Source organism: Nanorana parkeri, unplaced genomic scaffold (assembly GCF_000935625.1).
Source record: "Nanorana parkeri isolate BGI_ZX_2015 unplaced genomic scaffold, ASM93562v1 scaffold1212, whole genome shotgun sequence".
Lineage (NCBI taxonomy): Eukaryota > Metazoa > Chordata > Amphibia > Anura > Dicroglossidae > Nanorana > Nanorana parkeri.
This window is the reverse complement of record NW_017307480.1, coordinates 54,661-78,019: the sequence shown is the minus strand read 5'-3', so window position 1 is coordinate 78,019 and position 23,359 is coordinate 54,661. Positions and strand designations below refer to the sequence as shown.

At 47.3% G+C, this 23,359-nt stretch overlaps 1 protein-coding gene across 1 annotated transcript in view; it reads left to right on the top strand.

Moving 5' to 3' along the window:
* Positions 1-3,516: 3,516 nt before the first annotated feature.
* BRD4 (bromodomain containing 4) overlaps positions 3,517-23,359 on the top strand; it is a 65,793-nt gene continuing 45,950 nt past the window's right edge. Inside the window, exon 1 of the mRNA XM_018568580.1 lies at positions 3,517-3,732. The gene's annotated coding sequence lies outside the window, so the exon portion shown is untranslated. The remainder of the gene's footprint in view (positions 3,733-23,359) is intronic.

Genomic DNA, 23,359 nt, shown 5'->3' with positions numbered 1-23,359 from the left:
GTGTTTGACTTCTCGCTTGTGGGGGGGCGTGGGTTTTAATTTTGGGGGTTTATTTGTAAATTTTACATTTAGAACTTTCATTTTTAAATCATTCAACTTCATTACTCTCACATAAGGAGAGGTCACAAGCCTAACTATGTGATAGCACATTGACAGGCTTTCTCAGGGTGACATTAGGGGTCTATTAGACCCCTAGTGTCACTTTTTCACTTCAAAGAAGCTATTCAAGCGCATATTGGGCTCAGCTTAAATAGCTTCTTCACCGGCTTCTCTAGCCAGGAATGACAACAGAGGAACCGGAAGTGATACAATCAGTGTCGCTTCCACGTTTATTCAGCGCGGAGATCAGAGAATGGTTGTTCGCTGGTCTCTCTCCACGTCAACACCTGTGATGCTGGTCCCGGGCCCTCAGGAGAGACAGTGGACCTCAGGAAGCAAGAAGAGGGTGGGGGGGGGGCATTGTTCACTGGCCCATGGAAGCGATCTGGTTAGCCAGCAGAATTGCTTCCAGTGTAAAGCCAACAGTCATCTTTACACAACCAACCAGAGTCCCGGTGGCTCTATATACAGGGGACCGCCGCCAGCAACGTAATGGATAGGGCGCTGGCAGCAAAAAGGTTTAGGGCTAGTTCACACCAGCCACAGTGCTTGCCGGCCCGATTGACAGAGCATGGGGCGTGGAGCAGTGACAATTTAAATTAAATTTAAATTGAGTAACCTTGTTTCAAAGCTTTGGTGCGACATCCCCTTAATGAGTTTGGTTGCCCTTCTCTGGACTCTTTCCAGCTCAGGAAATCCTTTCTGTGCATTGGTGACCAAAACTGGACCGCATACTCCAGATGAGGTCGAACCAGCGATCTTTAAAGTGGTAAAATTATAGTTATTTGTTTATGAAATGTATTATTTTTTACTTTTTTTTTTCAACTTTTCTCCTTTCTTTTAATTTTTTTCAACTTTTTAAAAACTTTATTTTTAAATTTGATTATTTTTCTTAAAACTAGGGGGCAGTAAGGTTTTTTTTTTTTTACAGGGGCTTTGATACTTAGTATGTCTGAGGAGAATACTGTATTCTCCTCAGAGATACTTTGTATCACACAGCCGGCTCACAGGTGCCCAACACATTGAGCTGCTGAGGCTAGGTTCACACCTGCACTGCACAACACCTGGGCCGCGTGATCGTGTGCTAGTGCACACAGCGGTTTTCGCGCAGCCCCATTGATTTCAATGGGGTGACATCAGCGCGGCAATCGCTAAAAAAGGTAAAAGTACCTTTTTTTGCGACACATGACGCACGATCCGCGGTGCCATTAGAAAATAATGGCACCAACAGCGCGATCGGTTCACACCTTTGTGACTCCTTACTGGGCAGCAATCATGCACAAAACGCATGGATTGCCACGTGGTCAGGAGTCGCCTAGGTTTGAACCTAGCCTGTCATGGCTCTGTGATCACAGCGAGCAGTGATCATAGTGCTGGGACCACCTAATCTGCTGTTGAAGGTCTGCCTCTGACCCCGAGGGACCTAGCAACAGCAGTAACTCAATAAGCGCTGGTCCCTCTGCGGACCAGCGCGCATTGTACCGCACAACGAGATTATCCCGTCACCTGTCGTTAATTAACTGAACGATCATGACGGTATAGTGCCGCCATCGGTCAGGAAGGGGTTTTTGCATAGGTGTGAATCCAACCCCAGGGGTCTATTTATGAGTACCAATGTACATAATGCATGTTGAATGCATTGCAGTGCCAGTCAAAATGCCCCATGCACACAGTGCGTAAAGATTAGTAAACTTGCACGGAGTTCATATCAGTGAAAGTCAAAAAAGAAAAATCTGCATGGCCCTGTGTATAGACTGGATTTTATGCTGTAAATGTTTGTGCTAACCTTTACATGCGTATGGCGTGAATGCCTGCATCCTAGCACCAAAGAACTCTTAGTAGCTCAATCTACATGCATCCTAGCAGCCGAGAACTGCTACCAACACAGACGGCTCGAGCTGCCTAGAGTCCTTTGTTTCTAGCATTCAGGTGGATCAAGCTGCCTAGATTATGGCCACTAGCTGGTGGTAAGAAGCATAGAAAATAATTAAGCCGCCTAGAGTCCTTTATTGCTAGGATTCAGGTGGTTGCTAGGATGCAGGCGGATCGAGCCCCCAAGAGTCCTTGGCTAGGATGCAGGGGGATTGAGCTGCCTAGCGTCCTTTGTTGTTAGGATGCAGGTGGCTTGAGCCCCCGAGAGTCGTTGGTTGCTAGGATGCAGGCAGTTCGAGCTGCCTAGAATCCTTGGTTGCTAGGATGCAGGCGCATCAAGCTGCCTAGCATCCTTTGTTGCTAGGATGCAGGTGGCTTAAGCCCCCGAGAGCCCTTGGTTGCTAAGATACAGGCAGCTTGAGACACCTAGAGTTCATTATTGGTACAATGCAGGCGGCTTCAGCCACCTAGATACCTTTGTTTCTAGCATTCAGGCGGATCGAGCTGCCTAGAATCCTTGGTTGCCAAGATGCAGGTGGATCAAGTTGCCTACAAGATGGCCACTAGTTGGGGTTGAGTGAAAATAATTGAGCCTCCTTGAGTGCTTTATTGCTAGGATTCAGGTGGCTTGAGCCAGCTAGATTCATTTATTTCTAGGATGCAGACGGATCAAGCTGCCTAGAATCTTTGGTTGCTAGGTTGCAGACGGATCGAGCCCCCGAGAGTTCTTGGCTAGGATGCAGGCGGATTGAGCTGCCTAGTGTCCTTTGTAGCTAGGGTGCAGGTGGCTTGAGCCCCCGAGAATCTATGGTTGCTAGGAAGCAGACGGATTAAGTCACCTAGAGTCCTTGGTCCTTCATTGCTACAATACAGGTGGCTTGAGCCATTTGATGCCTTTGTTGGTAGGATGCAGGCGGCTTGAGCCCCCGAGAGTCCTTTGTTGCTAGGATGCAGGCGGATCGAGCTGCCTAGAATTCTTGGTTGCTAGGATGCAGCTGGCTTGAGTCACCTAGGTTCCTTGGTTGCTAAGATACAGGCAGCTCGAGACACCTAAAGTCCTTCATTGCTACAATGCAGGCGGCTTGAGACACCTAGATGCCTTTGTTGCTAGGATTCAGGCAGCTTGAGCGCCCTAGAGTCCTCTGTTGCTAGGATACAGGCAGCCCATATGCATTCTTGGGCCTTCAATGTTTTCTGCAATGTTTCTAATTGAATCTTACACAAAGATGAGTGAATATATTAATATATAGAGCCCTTTAGTGAATTATTACACTTTCGGTACTTAACTAGTCACAGAAGTCTATACATTAGACCAAAAAGGGGGACACATTAGAAAAGAGGTGCTTGGTCCCACATAAGGGACATTTGGGGTGTATGGGCTTCAACATGCCGCTGCCACAAAACCGAAACCTGCCCACAGATCACACGGTGCGCAAGGCTCGATGCAAAAGGGGGCGTGGCTTTCCTTTTCTCACGGCCCGATCCGCTCACGGGGTGGAGCTTACACCCTGCAGAGCAGGCGCAGAAAAAAAAATGAGAAGGGGCGGGTCCCCAGAGCGACGTGGGAGTATGCGTATGACGTCACGGAGCGTAGCGGCGGCGCTGTGTGAGGAAGGAGCCGAGGGAGTGCGCTCTTCGGTGCGTCTCCATTAATCCCTGGCGGTGATCGCTCCGTCGTCCCGGTCCTGTGGTTGTTCGTGCCAGCGAGCGAACCCTTCGCACTGCCGCTAAGTCTCTCCGCCTCCGGAAGAGGCCTCGAAGGTGAGCGCCGGGCCGCGAGCCTATGCTATTCACGGATGCGGGATACGCCGGGCCCGCATTGCGTAACCAAGGGAGTTTTGGTGGGGAGGGAGGAGTTACGTAATTTCTGGGGGAGCCCTCTACGCTATCGGCGTACATTGTGCTGGGGAATGATTTCCCTGCGGCTCCGGTGAAAGGTCTGTGGTGCGGCATGAAATACAGCCAGTGCCGGGAAAGCCCCGCGGTTGCGTAGTTTGCGTAACTTATGTACGTTGTTGGTTATGTTGATACCGGGAAGGGGGTGGCCTACGTCCGGCCTGCTTTTCTCACCGCGAATGACTGAAAGGTCGCCCGAGTTACTGCAGGGAGTGGGGGCGGGCGTTCCTGGCATGGAGACTGCTTGTATGTTGGCGGGAGGTACGCTGTTTACGTGAGGAGAGGCTGGATTTACTGTTTACGCAGTTTACGCGGGGGAGTGGGCGGGGCGTCACCGCTCTTCTCCTGGAATGGGCGGAGACGCTTACGAATTTAGCGTAGGTCTGGGCTACTCCGATTGCGTAATGTTGGCTGACGCTTACGTAGAGTGCATACATCTGTGCTATGACCAAGACACAGCAAAGGAAGAGACTATTGTGCTTGTTATGACTAAGCTTGGCATTCTGCTCTGATTGTATTGTACTGGCTGTGTGTACCGATAAAGATTCACCATGTAAATAAAATGTCTTGTAAATATTGCCATGTGATGTGCAGCTCTGATATATAAATATATATTGCACCTACATTTTGTTTGAATCTATGATACATTGTATCATGTTGTGGAAATTGTATATTCTTCTCATTAAATTGTTTGGCGTTTATGATGACATGTTGATGTATTTGTTGCAGTCTGGTGATGCTTTTGCTTGTATTTCAGTTGTAGAATATGTTGCATATAAAATAATTTTTGATAATGGACTGTTTCTTTCTTTTCTTTGCCTTTTTTGGGGTTTTACATTCTGTATCTAAAGCCAAAACTTTGTATTTCTTGGTATTAAACTTTTCACTTTCTTTTTATGGTTATGGAGATCAGACTTGAACTACCTTTCAGCTTCTTTATTTCCTAGTTTCCTAGTTAACTCCTCCCCCTATCCTTTCCCATGTGCGGGTGTCTCCATCAGCTAGCTGGCTGCTGAGGAGACGCCCCCGCCCATGCACACTCCTGCACCTCCAAAGACACACACAGCATGCAGCAAGCTACGCCCCCCCTAACTCCCACCATCACAATTTAACTGACAGTGGGAGGAGTCTATGGCTCATCTGCCCTCAGTATCCTCCCCCAGGACCAGGAAATTGCCAAGTGTCCCCCTGGTCCTGGCGGAGGAGACGACCAACCAAAGGTAAGTGGGGGCAGGGTTAAGGCCGTGACACTGCACGCGAAGCGGAGCGGGGGCACGCTGCCTTTGCGAGCAGTGTGTCATGTAATTTTCTGCTCGGCACCTCAGCTTGCGAGAGCTCGCGGAGCTGAGCGTGCCGAGATGAACAATTTCAACTTCAGCCAATCGGCTTGCGCGTATAAACCAGCGCGTCGCGATGCGACAGCTGGCAGGTTGTTACGGACGAGCCGATTGGCTGAAGGTGCTGTCAATCATCTGACTGCACTCAGCTCACACACTGCACGCAAAGCTCCGTGGCGGATAGCTTTGCTTCGCTCTGCACGGCTTCGCGTGCAGTGTGTCACTGCCTTTATCAAAACTTGGGCGGACAATATCTGCAGTAGTTGTCCATGGCAACCAACCAATCGGCATCCAGCTTTCATTTTCAAAGCTTAACAGGACAAACTAAAAAAAAAAGAAGCTGATTGGTTACTTTGGGCAACTGCTGCAAGTTCTGTCTGCTCCGGTTTCGTTACTCTTGGAGGGGAATTTATCAAAATTTGGAGCAGTTGCCCATAGCAACCAATCAGTGTCTCTCTCCAGTTAAGACTTGAAAATTTAAAGAGAGAAGCTGATTGGTTGCCGTGCACAGCTGCTCCAGATTCTGTCCTCTCCAATTTTGATCAATTCCCCTCTGAGTGTTTTTTTTTACCTTTTTTTTAATACAACAAGTGTATTAAGATATAAAAATATAAACAAACCGCCAAGCCTTTAGGCCTTGTTCACACCAAATGCACAGCATATCTGCTCGGGTTTCTGCACACGCAGTGCAGTGGGTTGTGCCGCGTTTTTGATGCGTTCCGGACCGTTTTTGGTATTTAAAAAAAGTTTAAAATGGGCTTTCAGTGCGTTCCAGGCGTTTGATGCATTTGCGTGCGTTCCAGAGCAGGTAAAATAGGGCCAGCTGCAGTTTTTTTACCTGCTCTGGAACTGAACGCTGCAATGTGAACTGGAGCTAAAAATATCATTGGAATACATTGGACGCAGTTTTGCTCCGGTCTGTAACTGCTCTGCTCCGCGCTTGGTGTGAACAAGGCCTTAGTAATACTTTAAAGGGTAATAAACCCTCCAGTCCTTTACAGCTGAAGATGGCGCCCTCGTAACCTCTATTTGGATTGCAGTTGCTATGACTCCAGCCGTTTTGAGGGCTTATGTTAGCGCACAAGTAACTCTGATCGTTGGCACCAGAGGCGCACCTTGAAGGTAACGGTTATGGGAATCAGTTGGGGCTCATTCACACCTATAGTGGTGTATAGTGTCCTTTTGAAACGGGATGCCCGGGGGCACATGAAAATGCATTGGGAGGAATTTATCAAATCTGGAGCAGTTGCCCATGGCAACAAAACAGAGAAGCTGATTGGTTGCCATGCACAGCTGCTCCCAGATTTTGTCTGCTCCAGTTTTGATACATTTCCCTCAGTAGCTTTCGATGTGCGCCGTTCGTGCCACAACGCCGCAGAATGATGCAGTTATTATTTTTTTTTTTTTGCAGCACACTGTAGCACTGCAGGTTAGTGTAGCCCACCACCACAGTGTTGAGTTGAGTGTACACTTTGTATGTTTCAAATAAAGTTAAGAAAAAGTAAACACTGATGCATTGAAAGGGCACATCACACACTTCCTGTCACACCACACTAGTCCATATGCTGACACAGCATTTTAGCCTGCGGGTCAGTGTGAATGAGTCCTAAAAGTGGACCTCCAGTCTAAAGAATAACTTTGCCTCGCTGAGCTTCCTCCTCTGTCATCAGGAGCTGGATATATGACAGGATATCCAAGGAGGCTGCCAGAGCTGGGAAACACGACATACAGTGGAAGGACATGACCTGTCATCCTGGCTGTAACTTGAAGCAGCTGACTCCCAATCACTGAGGTGGACCAAGATGGCGGTGTGGCAACCTGCCTGTGATGGAAAAGCATCGTATTGCAGCTGGACAGCGCTGGATTCTCTTGACAGGTGATTATGTGAACGGGGGACAAACCTACCTAACCAGTTAAAAAAAGTGGCGGGAATGAAGTAAAGTGGTGTGTTTAGTTCTTTAAAGCAAAACTAAAGTCCTCAAATTCTGCACTGCGATGTCTGTGATCTCCCTCCTTTAAATTGCTTTTAGCATCTTATATTATTAGAGTGGAACCCCGGCTAAACATTTGTTTGGAACCTGTGCTGAGGGGTTTGCTTTTGGTGTGTTCCCCAATACAAAGATTTCTCCTCCTTGTCTGACCGTTGGAAGGAAAAGGAAGGGTAAATCTTTGCAGCATGGGCTCACAATAGCAGTGTTAAAGGGAAACTACACCCTTCTACCCCTTACAGCCAAGAAAGGTGCCATCTTGGTAGGGCTGCAGCTAGCAATTATTGTTGTAATCGATTAGTTGCCTTATAATTGTTTTCAATTAATCGACTGGCGGCATTAAAAAAAAACAAATTCTCTCACACCCACTAATCGATGATGAGAATGGTTGCCAACTATTCTCATAACTGATTTAATCGATTAGTTGTTGCAGGCCCCACATCTTGGCCTCTTGGGTTTGCAGTTGCCATGGTGCTTGACATGTGATCAGCTATGATACCAGCCATTGGAGAGATTGAATGTTCGTTTACAAGCTGAAATGAGCACACTGACAACCTTGACAGTTGGCATCCTGTACAAGTGACTGTTTTGGGGGCCATTTAATTGGTGGGTAAAGTTCCTCACTAACTTTATTCATTCTACTAAAAAAGTGTCTTCTGTTGTTGCCGTTGCTAATAGAAATACAGTTGGGAGTAACAGACTGACAGAGGTTCTAACGCTTTTCCCACTTCACCCTAAACTTTGGCCCAGGGTTTTCTATTAAGTAGCCATTAAAATGTATTTAAAGGAGAATTATGAGGCGAGTGGTTTTCACCCAGCCTCATAATGTGAGCCGACCTTTGACAATGAAACTGTCGCACGTCGGCTCAGTAGATCGGGAAGTGAGCGAAAACATACCGTCGCTCGCTCACTACTCGATATTTCCGTGCAGAGAGCCGTGACTGACACGGCTCACTGCAGGGATTCCCCCCCTCCCCTGTCCGATCCTCCATTGGTGACTGGCGGAACGGATGGGGCGGGTACAGCTGACTCTGCCTCTAGATAGGCAGATCCAGCTGTCAATCACGCAGCTGGGTGGATCCAGACATAATTGTCAGGATCCGTTCCGGCTGTGGCGTCTCAGTATACCTATCTATCTAATCTATCTATCTACATATACACCTGACGGGAGGACGCTAGTTTATGTCCTCCCGCTACCCTTAGGAGAACTATGGGGAAAAGCCCTAACCCCATAGTTCTCCTTTTTAATGTAATGAAAAATTACATTTTGGGTTGATTTTGCTTGCCAAAGATTTTGCATGTCTGCCCATCCAAGATTTGCACAGCTCTGTCACACCGGACAGTTTTGTCTGGCAGGACAGGGGAGGGTCGCAGTAAAAAGGATTCAACAGTACACCACTTGTCACACTGTAAAACTCCTTTTCTTTGGGCTTGCACAGCTTGGCTCAGTCCCACCCCTAGTCCACGCTGATGCGTTTCACCCTATCCAGGGCTTAGTCGTAGAGGACAGGAGGCTCATCTCTCTATCACTCTGCTCTCTTTATGCCATGTGACACACAACTGCTTGCCTGGAGTTCAGTTTTGAAGCGGGGTGATCTCTGTTAACAAAATGTTCAGTTGTCTGGTTTATAGCATCAGCTGATTTGCACATTGAGCATTGCTCAAACCTTCAAAAACTGAAACAAAACCGTTCTCCATGAACTGGCTTACTGGGCGGTATCTTTTGTTTTAGATCTTAGGCCTCCTTCACACTAGCGCTGATTGCATGCGTTTCTCAGATTCCTCTGTGAGGCTACATATTCTACAATGACAGTAGCCCGCAGCCGTTTGCATGTAATCACACTTGGTGTCGTTACCTGCGTACAATTGCACCTGGGTACTGCACTGGAGGGGGAACCGATATATGGAAATTTTATTCTCGTTACCGTTTTTATGCCAACTTGGCAAAATCAGTAATGGAATATTCTAGGCAGGGACGTGCAGTCTGGGGAGGCAGGGCCTCACCAGCCATTGTGGAAGAAAAAGCTTTCACTTTAAAGTCTGAAGCTGACGGCTTTATTTCCTTTCAGAGCAGCTTCTAATAGGTTGCACAGCGGGGAAAGCCTCCCTGCTGTGTAGCCTGTCATGGACAGTGCTCTGCCTGTTAATTACAGGCGGCTTTTGACAGCTATGTTAGGTTGCACAGCAGCGGGCTTCCCTCAAACACAGTGCTACAACAAGCCTCTGATCTGGAGTCAGAGGCTTGAGCTCTGTGGATGGTTTGGACCAATGATGGCAAAGCACCATTGGTCCAAGCCATCCAATCAAAAAAGAATACACTGACTGCATCCATATAGATGCCTAATCGGTGACAAGCAAGTGAGGAACAGAGGGGTGGTATGGTGGACTTTAGACAATGTCATTTGCAGAAGTTCAGGTGAATGGCTAAGTAATTAAAGCGCATATAATCCCCAAAAACTAAAGTTATTATACAGGATTTATACAGCGCCAACAGTTTGCGTAGCACTTTACAATATAGAAGACATTACAGTCACAATACAATTTAAGACAAGATGGTAAGGAGGGCCTGGCCCCTTTAATGCAGTTTACTAATCTTTATAGATGGTGGATGAATTTGTTTTCTTTAGGCTTTTTTAAACTCATTTTCACCTGGTGATCCGGCCAGTAAAACACGTCCTGTATTAGGGTGACTCTCCTCTATGGAGGAGCAACGGAGCCACCCCCTCTTGGACAGCAGCATTGTCACCCTGTGGGGAGGGTGGTGTTAGATGGACTAGCAGATTTTGATGTACTTGACTAATAAATTAAATCTGAACTCCCAACTAATGCTTTTCAAGCGGTTATAGAAACAATTTTTTTTTTGGAATAAATTATTTTTACCTAAATAAAAATCCAGCCCCCCACCCGGCCTGATTGGTTTGTCCCAGCGCTCTAATTGCCACTTGTTCGGGACAGCTTGGCCTGTTGAAGTTGAGAAATAACACTTACCGGCCAGATCACCGGGTGAAATTATAAATGTAAGAAAAAGCCTAAAAGAAAACCTGTTGGAGCCACCACATCTAAGGTTTGTTGAGCTGCAATGTGACATTTATGTTTGCGGATAGTTTTAGGGTGAACTGTTTTGCTAGGCAAAGTTGTTTTATGTTGTTTGCTCAGTTGTGTAATTTATACACTTCTGCCGCACTGCGCAGTCAGGTCACGCTATTATTTCCTGATAAGGTTACTATGTCAGCTGCCTGTTCATGGGATAATGAATCAGCGGTGTGTGGATTCTTAGTCACATGTGGGCAAAGCAGACCCAGGAAGTAGTCCGTGTGTGTGTGTGTGTCAAGCCTAGTGGAATACAATTACAATTTCTTTAGCAATTAAAACAGTTCTTGCATTTACCTGATTGTCCGACTCTATTTGGGTTTTGACCTTTTCACTGACACCAGTGTAAAGCTGGCCACACACCTTACAATTTATCTGCAGATTTTCTCTGGTCAGATGGAAAAGGTGCAACAGATTCCTCCATCTACACTTAGCTGTGTGGATGGAGTAATCTCCAACTGGGCAATTTTGTTGCACTTTTTCCATCTGACCACAGAAAATCTGCAGATAAATTGTAAGGTGTGTGGGCACCTTTAGGTCTCGTTCACACCTAGGCGTATTTAATATGCGCGTCTGTCGCACGTTTTTTACTACGATTCGCGGTAAAAAAGTTGCTAGTTTCCGAAGGCTACTTGGCTGTATCCCAATGGAAACGCGCAACAAAACGGCCCAAAGTAGTACCTGTACCTTTTCAGGCGTGGGCCGTTTTGTAGCGCGTTAGGGACGGGCGGAAATACGCCAAGGTGGGAACGAGACCATTGAATACAATGGGATTTATATTTTTGAGCGTTTTGTAGAGCGTTCGTCGAGCGTAGAACGCGCTACAAAACGTTCAGGTGTGAACGAGGGCTTAAGCTTTGTCTGTGGCAGCACCTACCTGTAAACCGGCTGCTATAGCAGTTTGGCGTCTGCTTAGTAAAGGTGGCCATAGACTGTGCGAGTTCCGGCTGGTTCTTGAGGCACCGGACCAAGTTTGTACAATGAGTGCCGCTGTGGGCACCCTTTTGGCCGGCATCTCTCAATCAGCTGATTGACGCAGCCGGTTGGAAAATCTTTGTACAGAGCTGGCAGCTGCTGGCTCTGTTCGGGTATTCTGACTGCTTCCACTGTCGGAATACACAAGAAACAGCGGGGATTCCTTGATAAGTGCAGCCATAGCGTTGATGGAGGGATCTGCTCTTAATTTTTCGTTCAGCCCACGGGTTGAACGAAAAAATGATAGCGGTGTATGGCCAGCTTGGGTTAATGGCTTTTTAGTAAAAGCGATTAGAAAGGCTTTGATCACTTGCTGTGAAAGGTGCCACCGTACATCTCCCCTCCCCCCTTGCACTCTGCCATTTGTTTTGGGCTCACCTGTCCCTCCTGGGTGCCCGTGACCTCGATGGTAGGTGTCTGGATGGAGAGCTGCGAGGACCAGCAGGCATTTGTTTGCTCCCCTGGGCAGTGTGAACCTGGAAGAGACGTGCTCTGATCACTTCCAGGTCCAGTGCTGTCATTCCCAGGCCCCTGTCACGTGTGAAGAAGCTATTTGAGGGTGATAAGTGCTTGATTAGCTTCAGAGTTCTACAGAAAGGGTCAGTTGACTTGTAGTTGAACCTTCGATTTCCTTCCGAGCAGTTCAACGAAAAATGAATGGTTGTGAATGGGGCTAGTTCACACTGGATCCGTTGTGGTAGGTTGCGCTAAAAAGTAGTGCATGTCCTACTTTTTTTTTCTAATGCGTAACGGAATGGAGCGGTGTGAACTAGCCCCATGCACACCCCTTAATTTTTTTGGTGCACTTTCGTTAGCATCCTTTGAAAAACGTATTGCAACGGATTTGGTGTGAATGGGCCTTAATGGAACATGTACTTGTGCTATGCGATCACATAGGTGGCTTGTGATGGGAATAGTCACAATAAATAAAGGCATATTTCACTTTTTGCAAAATAATTCTTTGCACCTACATTGCAAAAAGAAAATTGTGCAATTTATTTGCATTTGAGACTGCAAAGTGTTACATCTGTGATTTACTGGATGGTGGGTGCAATGTTCAGACTCCTGCACGCTGTTCCTCCAAAGATATCAGTGGATTGCACGAGTGGGAATGGCTCTGCAATGCACTCCATTGAGAACTTTGGTGGGAACCTATCAAAGCACAGAATCTGGAGCATAGTAACAATTCAGCTTCTCTCCAGTCTGAGTTGAGCTTTGAAAATGAAATCTGGTTGCCATGAGGAACTGCTCCAGATTCTGTCTGCTCTATAGCCACCCGAACGCTTGTATGTAAACAAGCATCACCGGCGGTTTAAATTAGTCGCTTTCCCGCTCGTGCGCATGTTGAGCGGCGCGGGGAAAGGACGTTATAAAGTGTATACCCGCATTCAAGAAAAACTGCTCTCCGGCCGTTTAATTTCAACAGCTGGATGGAAAGTGGTTCAATCCAAACTCCAACTAATACATGTTTTTTTTCTTTTGTTATAAATGGTTTACCTAAAGGAATAGAAGCCGACCATTGTAAGCCCCCAACCACCCCCCTGTCAATGTTCAATGGTTTGTCCCCACCCTCTATCTTGCACTCTTGCTGGACAGCTTGGCATGGTAAAGGAAGCTGAAAAATAACATTCGTTGGCTGGATCATTGTATGATAGTAAAAGGGGGGAGCTGAAAAATAACACATTGGCTGGATCATTGTATGATAAAAAAGGGGGGGGGGAGCTGAAAATAACACATTGGCTGGATCATTGTATGATAAAAAAGGGGGGGGGGAGCTGAAAATAACACATTGGCTGGATCATTGTATGATAAAAAAGGGGGGGGGGAGCTGAAAATAACACATTGGCTGGATCATTGTATGATAAAAAAGGGGGGGGGGAGCTGAAAATAACACATTGGCTGGATCATTGTATGATAAAAAAGGGGGGGGGGAGCTGAAAATAACACATTGGCTGGATCATTGTATGATAAAAAAGGGGGGGGGGAGCTGAAAATAACACATTGGCTGGATCATTGTATGATAAAAAAGGGGGGGGGGAGCTGAAAATAACACATTGGCTGGATCATTGTATGATAAAAAAGGGGGGGGGGAGCTGAAAATAACACATTGGCTGGATCATTGTATGATAAAAAAGGGGGGGGGGAGCTGAAAATAACACATTGGCTGGATCATTGTATGATAAAAAAGGGGGGGGGGAGCTGAAAATAACACATTGGCTGGATCATTGTATGATAAAAAAGGGGGGGGGGAGCTGAAAATAACACATTGGCTGGATCATTGTATGATAAAAAAGGGGGGGGGGAGCTGAAAATAACACATTGGCTGGATCATTGTATGATAAAAAAGGGGTGGAGAGTCGTGTGGTCGTCAGGGGGGGGGGGGGGGGTGACTAATGCAGCCACCGCATCTAAGGAATGGTAAGCTACAATATGACTTTCTGCTTTTTGGGTTTAGATACACTTTGAGCCAGAAGATAAGGAAGTAGCAGCCTTTTTGTCCGGGAAGTCTCCTTACTGATCAGGGCTATGAATTTGCTGGGAAGGAGTAAAATCTCTGAGCCATGAGTCACTTTGTTGTGACTCACTCCGGTGACTCAGGAAATTCACAGTTTGTACTGAATTGATAAGCTGCCTCTTTGGTGATCACAGAACGTAGTGGCCTTCAATGAAGGTTATGCCATAAAGAACCTTCTAGGTGAGACGTGTCGCTGTATTTAATCTCCCGTGGAGCCCTTAATTATTAGCGTGTCATGGGAGGTATAATTTAACAAGCATCAGAATAATCAGGCCTTGTATAACTGAACTAAATGGCTGCCTTAGGGCTATAGCAAGTATCTGAATTCGGCGCATTAACTTCCTGTAAACTCTGCCGGGTAACAGGAGTGTATATGTTATTGAACGATCAATGAGCGGTCCGGTTTTGTATTTGTAAAGCAGATGCTTTGTGTATCTTCTGCAATGGGGGGGTGGCAATGAACTGGCCAAGCCATGAGCCGCTCTTGTCCGCAAATACCGCTGGGCGCACGTTCAGCTTGCTGCTGAGGCGTCCTATGTAATAAATGACGGCACTCCAGCATCCAATCCAAATTCTTTATCTTAATTCATTACAATGGGTACAACACGTACTGTAGTATATGGTCCTGCACGTTTCACGCTCAAAGGTGCATATTCAGTCTGAGCCTGAAACGCGTAACAGATCCTGCTGTACAACTTTTTAATGGAATGAAATGCAGAAGTTGGATTTAATAATACCAACATATAAGTCGCCATATTGCATTGCCTTTTTTTGTTTGTTTTAACTTTACATTTCTTTAAATAATGTAGTTTTACATTTTAAGATAGGGATGCACCGATGCCGGTATTTCGAGTACGGATATTATTTTTGCGGTACTCACCGATACCGAGTACCAGAAGTCCCATTCAGGAAGCCAGGCGACGTCTAATGACTCGCCACCTGGCTTCCTAATTCGCGGGGAAGCCGTCCCCATACTTGTCACAATGTGACGGAAGAGCATGGAACCGGCTTCCGGGCCAATCAGAATGCTGGGCGTTGCGTCATTACACGGCTCCGGCTTCCTGATTGGCCAGCTTCCCGACCAATCAGAAAGCGGGGCAGCCTGTCATTACACGCTGCCAGGCTTCGTGATTGGCCGGGAAGCCGGTTCCATGCTCATCACAAGTGACGAGGAGCATGGAACCGGCTTCCCGGCCAATCAACGTGTAATGACGCGCTGCCCAGCTTCCTGATGCAGGAAGTATCGAGCTAACCACCGGAGGATTTGGCCGAGTACTCACCCAAATACTCGGCATCGGCACCGATACTAGTATCGAGATCAGTGCATCCCTATTAGGCCTCATTCACACACAGCGCAAGAGCAAAATTGTATATTGCGTATATGCGCATATTTATAAGTGCATATATGCGTGCACTATATGCAATCTCAGAATGCATCACTCGTAATGGAATTCTGAATGTGCTGTACGCTGGTACGTGCGTATATGCGCGTAAATACGCTGCCCGGACGCATCTCTGTTCCATTCTGTTTTTACGCATATATACGCTATGCAAATATACGGCTCCATACGCGGCCATGTGTATGGAGCCATTTATTTGCATGTGTTGCATATGGTACAGCACGTACGCGCGGCAGTGTGAATGAGGCCTTATAATGCATTTTGGTTACTGAGCTGCTGGATTTTATTTTGCGTTGCTCAGCGTTGCGTGAGACATTCGCCCCACAATATGATCACCGAAGATGCAACACAACATCACCTTCATTGAGCTTTCTTTGACAAGATGATGCAACACAGAAGCCTCCCAAATGAAATGCTTGCATCAGATAGTGACCTGCTCTTGTTTCCTTGCATAGGAACTCATTTGCATCTCATTCCCCATCAAGGAAACACTGCAAAGTTAGTGAGAAGTGGTAACCAATAGACGCATTTTACGTCATTGTAGTCAAATTAGTGAAAGAACCATTTCCTTGGAGTTGCTTTGGATTCTGGGACTTTGTTTTTGGTCAGTATGAATGAGATTATTAGGAAAGCCTTCATAACGGAGCAATAAGAATGTAATGTGTTGTGGTTTACCAGTCCATAGATGTGGTGGCTGCATTAGTTTTTCTTCTTGTATGAGTGTTTCCTATATTCTCATCTGGTGTTCCTGGGCCTAGAATTGTGGCCCCTTATCCATTGGAGCCTACACTGCAGGAGCCCCAGGGCCCTTTTGATCAATGGTGGACAACTTACTCTCATTTAGAAATTATGGAGGGGTTACACTAAAACTGGAGCAGACAGAATCTGGAGCAATTGACCATAGTACCTAGGGATGCACTGAAACCTACACAAATATCGGCGCCGACAGCGTATTTGGGCGAGTACTCATACTCGCCCAAATGCTGGTCAGAGGGAGATTTTGTCTGACCTGCAGTGCTGGCTTCCTGGGCAATGAAGAAGCCGGGCAGCAGGTAATGACATGTTCCAGTCTTGGTAAGCTCTGATCTGTCTTTCGCTACCAGAAGTGCGGTTTGATCACTGTTTGAGGGTATTTTGGTGTGATCAGAGACTTGGTAAAATTGGACATCCAAGCAGTGGCTTCACAAGGGTGGTGCGGCCCGCACCTGGGTGACACAATTGGAAAGTTGACACCAAAATGACAGTCATTTTGGTGTCACCCCCTCTGAAATGTCGGGCATTCGGTTATGGACCGAGAGCCCGACAGTTGCAGGTCAGAGGAGGGGACCCGGCAGCATAACTTATCCCGCAGGGTGGACATCTTCTCCTCTCTCTGCCTGCGTCCATCACCAAGATGACCGTGCATGCCTGATGACGCCACGGCGCGGTGTCACCTGGTACCTGCTCTGGGTGACACCTGGCCTTGGGTCGCCCCTGCATCCAAGATGCTTCCTTGCATTCAAACATTGAGTGATTACAGGAGATTAAGCACAGCCTTGCAGTTTGGGATACCCATATGATTGGATAATGACGTTGCCACATATGATGCATCAAAGGTAATGGAAGCGACTACATTATTTTGAGGTGGCGGCCTTTCCTTTTGATCTCTTGCATCTGCGGTAGTGAGGGGTCCTGGGCCTCGGACCATTTGGCAATTTTGGATTTTGATCATCATTGCATATATGATGTTACTCCTGAGGTCCTCCTGATGAAGCGGGCTATCTTACTTGCAAATGTCATAGAAGAATCATCTTTGCCCCACTGACCAATCTGTATTGACCTTGAGAAAACATTTGTCATTTAACCTTCGTATTAATCTTGAGGTAAGAGGGTGGAGATATGTACATGGCCTGGCCAAAAAAAGGCACTCTAATTCGGTGGACCGCTTTTAGCTTTGATTACAGCACACATTCGCCTTGGCATAGTTTCCATAAGCTTATACAATGTTGCAAAGTTTATTTCCATCCAGAGTTGTATTAAGTTTTCACCAAGACCTTGTGGTGATGATGGGAGAGTCGCTGTGTAAAGTCTTCTCCAGCACATCCCAAAGATTCTCAATGGGGTTCAGGTCTGGACTCTGTGGTGGCCTATACATACACTGTATCTATAGAGGAGCATTGTTATAGCTCCATGGCAGGAAGTGGGAGGTGTTCTGTAGTATACAGATAGCTGGTAACAATACTCACTGATAACAGTTGATTGAAGATAGAAGGCTCTGTTAGGCTGCTTATAACCTGACTGATAAAAGTAAACAATGCATTGGTTTCAAAGTAACACGAGACTCCGGAGTGGTGGCCAATCCATGTGTGAAATGATGTCTCATCTGAACCACTCTTTCACAATCTGAGCCCGATGAATCCTGGCATTGTCATCTTGGAATATGCCCAATGTGTCATCAGGGAATAAAAAAAATTCATTGATGGAGAAACCTCCTTCAGTATATTCATGTAGACAGACGACCTCATTTTTTTGGTGACATAACGTTGCTGAACCTAGACCTGACCAATGTAACACGAGACTCCGGAGTTAAATCTTACAAATACATTTAAGTACCTTAACTATTAACAATGAGGGGAATTTATCAAAACTGAAGCAGTTGCCCATGGAAACCAATCAGCATCTCTTCAGTTCTAGTTGAGATTTGAAAATGAGATATGGAAGCTGATTGGTTGCCGTGCAAATCTGTTCCAGTTTTGATAAATCCCATCCGCCTCCCCCCAGCCTGTGTTGCGAATGTCCACTCAGAACATGTGGCACTTCAATGCCAGTGTTCCGGTCCTGTGCAATCTGAAAAAAAAAATGCTGCATGCTATATTTTTTTCAGATCACACTGGACCGGAACACTGGCATTGATGTGCCACGCGATTACACTGGGCACTTCAATGAACCACCACACCCGCTCCCGACCCTGATCACAGGAAGCGTGCCGTGATGCAATACAGTGCGTTCCAGCAGCTATCTGCTCTGGAACGCACTGTTGATGGTGTGAACAAGCCCTCAAGCAGAACCTGACCCTCCAATTTAATGGCCTCCCACAGCTGTTACTTTAACGGCCCGCCTCTGGTGATAACTTTCAAAGTTGGCAGTGTTCTTATTTCACCTCAACAGAACTCTCAAGCCCTCCAATGGTGTGTGTCCTAGCTGATCACATGTTCAGCGCCATGACAACTGCCATCCAAATTGGGGCCAAGATGGCACCTTGCTTGGCTAGGATAGGAGGTTGTAGTTGTGCTGTAAGCAAGTAAATGGGAAAGTGTAGACCATAAAAAGTCCCACCCCAACGGGCCGAGTGGCAAAAGCTGTCAGACTTGGACAAAATTTATGGCGGACACCACCCAACTTGATGAAAGCTGATTGTTGAAGGAGCCGGGTGGGAAATTGTTGGCCAATCGGCTGCAGTCGCTGGGTATTCTGACTGGTGCCGGCTATCAGAAACCGATAGTGGACAGGGAAGTTTCCTCCATCTTTATGGTGGATGGGAATCCATGCTTATGAGAGGCTGAAGGAGAGAAATCTTTGGCCAGCGGGAGATCTTCTAGCGAGGACAGATGGGTGTAAAGCTTGGTATACATTTGTTTTTTGGGTTAAGCTTTTGGGCTGAATCTCCCTCGTCGGCTATTGTATTTTGACAGCCAGGCCCGCCAGCTGTCAAATACCTGAGCAGTGTCTGCTTCTGATTGGATGGATGTAGGCCATGTTTAACCAACAATTTCCTGCCAATCGGACAAGAGGGCCACCCACTGAGGGAATTTCAGCCGGTTCATGAAGGGAAGGAGTGGTACCCTTTAACTCTCCATCATTACTATCGATTTATACTCGTCTCCCTCAGCAATGTACAAGGTAACAGACGATATAAAACAAGTCCATGCAGCTGTACAATAAAACTTGCCAATAACAAGTAACCACAGGAAAGGGAGCTCTGCCTGTACAAGCTGACAACCTACATTATAGAACCCAAAATGTCATTCTTGTAACCTGCGTTATTTATGTTCTCTACATTCTGAGTTACACTCGGGGAAGGGGGTCCTAGCTTTTGGTGCCACCAAAGTAGCGTCATATGGTGGGGTGGGGGTTGGGAAAGATGTGTGCAAAAGCCTTTGAAGTGCCGTCACCTGGAGGGATACTTGACATAACCCTTCTCCCCTACCCCTGCTGGTTCCAAAATAATCCTTCCTTCGGTCGCTTTGAAAGTGAGTAGCGTTCGCAGAGTCCGTCCCATTGTCGAAAATATTTTCAAGCCGTGATGCCAGTAGCGTACGAAATAGGGGAGAGGGCAGGGCTGGACTTCCTTCAGTTTGTATTTGCGTAACATGGTTTTACTTGAGGATACGTGCTCCTATGTGCCGGCAATGCTAGGACCGGAAACCTGTGCTGAGGGCGGCCATTGCGTGCCAGCTCCTGAAAATGCTGGTGTTCTGGCTTCAGTACTTCACGTGTTACTGAGCTAGAAGAAAAAGTGAAGCAATTTATGGCGGAACTCCTTATTTTTATTCAATAATATTTTTATTTGTATTCAGGATTTGTATAGCACCACCAGTTACAGGACAAGACGGTAAGGAGGGCCCTGCCTGTGAAGGCTTACAATCTAATAGGGAGGGACAAGTGATACATGAGGAGGTAGCTGTGTGGGGATGTTTGAGGACGTGATGGTTGAGGCGGGATAGGCTTCCCTGAGGAGATGAGGCTTTAGGGAATGCCTTAAGGCTGACAGAGTAGGAGATAGACGGACAGGTTGTGGTAAAGATTTCTAGAGGATGGAAGAGACTCTAGAGAAGTCCTGGAGGCGAGCCTGGGAGGAGATGACGAGGGAGCTGGAAAGCAGGAGGTTGTTCTTCCCACTGACCACCGTATGTAAGGAGCATTCTTCCCACTGACCACCAATGGAAGGAGCATTCTTCCCACTGACCACCAATGGAAGGGGCATTCTTCCCACTGACCACCAATGGAAGGGGCATTCTTCCCACTGACCCCCAATGGAAGGGGCATTCTTCCCACTGACCCCCAATGGAAGGGGCATTCTTCCCACTGACCCCCAATGGAAGGGGCATTCTTTCCATGGTCCCCGAATGAATTGGTTTTAGCAGAGGTTCCCTGATACCTGAGGAAGGGTTCCTCTGGGGTGGAAAGTTTTAGGGAGATTTGCAGCTAGTGAGTCTTCTACTCTTGTTATGAGTCTTTCTGTTGAGTTGGTTGCACACGGGTCACCTGGAGTTAGCCGAAGTTCGACCAGTGAGTGGCCCCAAGTCAGGACCCCCCCACTCAACAAAAGTCTGTTGAAAAAGCAGGTCTGGAATTTCTTGGCTGAACAGACTGCAAACAGTCCTTGGGCATTGTGACAGTGGAACCCCCTGGACTGTCAGAATACAATACCTGGGGCGGACGTCCATTGTATTCTGACATTGGTGGGTGGATGGACCCGTGTCTGGCCAGTTCAATGGGCCGCAAACACAGAAGGCTGTGACAGTGTTGTAAATGGCTGACCCGCCTCTGCGTAATGACTTATCAGAGGGAAACCCTGGTCTTTTCTTCACCGTTATTTACTTCCCCGCTCATAGGAATGGCTGGCTGGGCTCTTGTACTATTTGTGTGTTCCCTTAGTGTGGGGATTTGACTGCAGAGGAGGCTGTATGTTTGTTTTTGTTTTTTTTAACCTCCAGTGAGTGATCAGTCAGATGTTTTCTTTATAAATAATTTTGCTTTGAGCTAATCTCAGGGACTCTGCTCTTTCCTCCCATCCGCATGCTTCTTGCACTTCAGCACACCTGATTGGCTACTTGTGCCTCCTTCCCCTCCCCCTTTCTGTGCTCTGATGTTGGCATGTGAGATGAAGTCTTATCCGGGTACTTACACTGCTTGCATTTAAATAGCCATAAATATGTATTATTGGGTGCTTGTTATCTGTGTGCAATTCAGCCGCAATAATATATTGTCACTCTGAGCTTCAGTTGCTGTATCCCAGCGTCTCCAGCCATGGAAAGCATTGCAAGACTCTGACAGCTACAGGCATGTCTCCTATCGATTCTACAGGCAGAGGCAAGATGGGATTTGCAGTTTGAACACATCTGGAGTGCTGAGGTTGCCTACCCATAGCATAGACTAAGCCAGTGCAGCAATCCTTTCGCCGTGAGATGTCAACATTATGGTGACCCGTGGCTGTGGGATGCAGATCATACATCCGGGGGGGGGGGGGGGGGGGGACAGGGGTGTGTACCCACTGTGTGTATATATATCCGGATAGTTGCTTCACTCATGTACTGATAATAGAAATGCCAGGAAGTGAGTTGACAATCTGATGTGTTTTCTCTTTTGGGGGCCACTTGTCTGTGATTTGGAGGCTGCGCGTTGGAAGTGGGAATGATCCGTGTTCACACATTGTTCTATGGCGGCCGTACACATTGTGAACCCTTTACACTACTTCCATCATTGGAATGGGTTCATTTGGCAAGGTGGACGATTTCCTGAGAGACCGAAATGTACAAGGGTACAGGTACTCTTAAGAATGAGAACACTCAGGGACCTAAACACACACACACCACACACCTCACACCACTGGAGGTGCGGAGCGTGGATGCGGGCGGGTCTGGCAGCGGCGAGCGTGAGGTGGGGAGGAGGTGTGGCGCGCAGCGTGTGTGAAGCCGAACAGGGCCAACCAATCAGAAGCCGATTAATCGATTATTGAAAAAGTTGACAACTTTTTCAATAATCGATTATAATCGATTATGTCGATTAGTTGTTGCAGCCCTAGCCCGGAGTATTCGGCTTTGCTGGATGGTTGGAGGTTTCTTCATACATGTGCGTTTAGTTGATTACATTTGATGCGTGCAATTTCTGGGGGTGAAAGGTCTCTCTGTCTGCATTCATTCATAGCAGTTCTGTATTCACACAGCAAGGGAAGACGGCTTTGGAGGAACACAGAACACCGCGGACAATTCTTTCTGTGCCCCAGCGATGACTGGTGTTTGGTCCGGTGTGGAACGGGCCCTTAGTCACTACTGGGAGTGTGACAACGCAGTTGAACTGGGGGATGGGGACACGGGTGTTGTCAGCCTGTAACAGGAAGTGCCTTCATATAGCGGGGTCACCAGGGATTTTAATGTGCTGCAGCTTTATAAATAACAAATACCTTTTTGAATTTAATAACCCGCTGTAAGGATAAGGATTTTGCTGTAATGCGCAAGTATGTGTCCCAATTGTTTTTGGTTCACACTTTACTTTGCCTTTTAACATGTTGAAGCTGTAATTATCGGTTTTACATAAACTGTTTGATATTTTGGAGACACATTTATTGTAAAGCCCCCTGAGGTTTGTTTTGCAATCATTGCTGCATGATGCACGTAGAACACCTTCCTGGCTGGGTAATGCACAGTGCGCTATTTGCGTAGCTACTCTTTTTGCGTACGCTCCGGCGCCTGCAGTTGCATGTGATTGCATCACCACGCTCCTGCTGCGCATTACGTCACTTCCGCGCTGAGCAAAACGCGTCCGTGAATCGGACACTTTACGCCGCCAGCGTGACGCAACTTCGCTTTTTCTTGAGTTAACTGGCCCGCAAGGCCTTCTTCCGTCACGTCGTTTACGTAGCGTAAATTCCTGCTAGGCAATTGGCGCAGGGGAACACTTGCGCCTTTTCCGTAACGTACGCGACGTGAATACGGCACTTGCGCTGGCCGCTCGGTTCTCAGCTGCAGGCGTTGCGCAGTTTCCGTAAGGCCGGATCTCCTTGGCGGGCCCAGTGTCGGACGGTGAGGCGGCTGCTGGTGACGCGCTTCGGGTGTGTATTTGTGTTATCGGCCGGCGGGGACCGGCGCTGTGTGTCCCTGTGCCTAGCTCCTCGCTTTGACTAGGGCGGAATACCGGGGAGGTGGAGCCGGGGCCTGGAGAGCAGCCCCGAGCCGGCGCCATTTTCTGGGAGAGGAGGCCCGGGGGTGGGTTTACATCTCCCCCTGCGTTATTTGTATAGAATCGTGCGTAGTGGGGGCTTATAGGCGGCTGTGGAGGGGGGAGACGGAAGCCGGGACATGGTCGTGTTCTTGGTGCTTAATATGTGACTGATACAATGATGTGACACTGCAGGAAGGGGGGAGGGGCTGCCCTACTCTGTGTACATGGAGGGAGATAGGATGGCGGAGTATATGGGACAGAAGAGCA